Below are 2899 nucleotides of genomic sequence, written 5' to 3'. Positions count from 1 at the left end.
CGTACCACAAACTGAGTGGCTTAGAACTATTCTGTCACAGATCTGGAGGCAGAAGTCCAAAATCTAGGTGTCAGCAGAGCTGGTTTCTTCTAGTAAGCTCTGAAGAAGGATTTTTTTTTTTTTTTTAATAGAGACAAAATCTTGCTACATCGCCCAGGCTGGTCTCGAACTTCTGGGCTCAAGCGATCCCCCTGCCTCAGCCTCCCAAAGTGCTGAGATTACAGATGTGAGCCACCACGCCTGCTTGACTCTTAGCTTCTGGGGGTTGCCCATGGCATTCCTTGGCTTGTAGATACATCACTCCAACTTCGGCCTTGATCATCACATAGCCTTCTTCCCTAAACATCTCTATGTCTTCACATGGCATTTTTCTCTCTCTGTGTCTATCTTGTCTCATATTCTTGTAAGGACACCAGCCATATTGGATTAAGGGCCCTCCCACTCCAGTATGACCTCAATTATATCTACAATGACCCTATTTCCAAATAAGGACACATTCTGAGGTTCCAGGGAGAATATGAATTTTGGGGGAACACTCTTCAACCTAGATAACTACCAAACATCCTATGGGAATACCCATCTTAGCAGATCAAAATGTATATTGTTAGAATTTAAATAAATAAAAGTTTATATAATGGGCTAATTACATGCAAATTCTTCTTGGAACAAGGAAAAAAAATATTTACACTTCTTTTACACCTAATTTATTTATCTGGAAGATAAATAAAACCCTTCAAAGTGAATTTAACAATGACAGTGTCCACACAGTAAAAAGTAAAATTGGGGCCAGGTGTGGTGACTCATGCCTGTAATCTCTGCATTTAGGAAGGATGAGGCAGGATTGATCCCAGGAGTTCAAGGCCAGCATAAGTAATATAGTGAGACCTCATCTCTACAAAAAAAAATCAAAAAATGTGCTGGGCACAGTGGTGCACACTTGTAGTTCCAGCTACTTGGGAGGCTGAGGGGGGAGAAGGATCACCTGAGCCCAGCAGGTAGAGGCTGTGGTGAGCCATGAGCATGCCAGCACTCCAGCCTAGGTGACAGTGAACTCCAACTCAAAAAAAAAAAAAAAAAAAAAAAGCAAAATGGGGATTTGGTAGTTTTGCTGTTAGTTTGATCTATGTAGATGTAGATTTTTGGTTTTGTTTTTGTTTTTGAGTCGGAGTCTCACTCTGTTGCCCAGACTGGAGCGCAGTGGCACGCTCATGGCCACCCCAGCATTGACCTGCTGGACTCAGGCAATCCTTCCACCTCAACCTTCCAAGTAGCCAGAGCTACAGGCGCATGCTACCACCCCCAGCTGATTTTTTGATTTATTATAGAGACAAGGACTCACCAAGTTGCCCAGTCTGTTCTCGAACCCGTGGGCTCAGGTAATTCTCTCACTTCGGCCTCCCAAAGCGCTGGGGTTATAGGCATATCATCCACCGCGCTCAGCTGTAGGTGTAGATTTTTTAAAATTCAATCCACCTGTAGTTCCAGCTACTTGGAAAGCTGAGGTGGAAGGATCGCCTGAGCCCAGCAGGTTGAGGCTGCAGTAGCCATGAGCGTGCCCCTGCACTCCAGCCTGGGCAACCAGAGTGAGACTCCGACCCCCCCCCCCAAAAAAAAATACTGTTTGGGGCCTGTTTTATGAGACTGGCTGTCTTTGGAGGAATCAAAGGCAATGATCCAATCAGCAGTTTCCACCACGCTTTGTAGTCACACAGGAGAGGATTTTACAACATAAAATCATATACTCACATCATGTACAGCCCCCTCTATCACCCTGCAGATTGAAGCTTCCATTCCTTGGCTCCACTCACTGAGTCCTGGAGAGCTCCTGCAGCTCTCCAGCACACACACTTATCTCCTCCCCCTTTCCTTCTTCCCTGACCTCCCGTCTCCAGAACTGCTTCTGGTAGACTACACACTTCACCAGGCTGTCCCATCCCCCCTCCCCTTTGCACACGGCCAGTTCCTCCTTCTTCTTGTTCCTTTTTCTTCTGCTCTCTCTTAGACCTCTGCTGTCCCTGTGGGGATGGTTATGTGGTCCCCTAGATGCTTCTCCATCACCTTGTTTCCCCAATCATATCTCTCGTTGCCTGCAATCAAAATGCCCCGTTAACTGTCTGTATCTACACTAAGCCTGGTGGAGATGGCAACAGCTGCCTGCCATATTTCCCCTATTATTCAGCAGCAGCTCAATAAACGGTTGTTTAATAAGTGAAATAAATAGGCAAGTGTTGGAAAAGGAGTCAACTTTACGGGAGTATTTTTTTAATTTTTGTTTTAAATAGAAACAAGTTCTCACTATGTTGCCGAGCCTAGTCTCAAACTCCTGGACTCAGGGAATCACCTTGGCCTCCCAAAATGCTGTGATTACAGGCAGGAGCCAAAACTGTATTTATAGACAATGTATATACACATGCATGCTTTGCTACATTTTTTGTTGGTTGTTACATTTTACATTTCTATAACCATATGTACAGACAAGTCATCTTTGCTCCCATGAACATTTGTCATGAAACATTCTATTGTGTGTTACAGACTTTCAGAAGCCTGGACAGAGGATCCTGCCTATTCTTTCCTTTTTCTTTTTTCTTTTTTCTTTTTTCTTTTTTTTGAGCTGGAGTCTCACTCTGTCGCCCAGGCGGGAGTGGCACACTCACCTGCCTCGACCTGCTGGGCTCAGGCAATTCTTCTGCTTCAGCTTTCTGAGTAGCTGGAACTACAGGTGTGCTCCACTACACCTGGCTAATTTTTTGATTTACTGTAGAGACGAGATCTCGCCAAGTTGCCCAAGCTATTCTCGAACCCCTGGTCTCAGGGAGTCCTCTCACCTCCGCCTCCCAAAGTGCCGGGATTACAGGCTTAAGACACCGCGCCCGGCTATCCTGACTATTCTTTTTTTTTT

Source organism: Carlito syrichta, unplaced genomic scaffold, assembly GCF_000164805.1.
Source record: "Carlito syrichta isolate Samal-C Ts95f unplaced genomic scaffold, Tarsius_syrichta-2.0.1 Scaffold311222, whole genome shotgun sequence".
Lineage (NCBI taxonomy): Eukaryota > Metazoa > Chordata > Mammalia > Primates > Tarsiidae > Carlito > Carlito syrichta.
Note: the sequence above shows the minus strand (reverse complement) of the source record.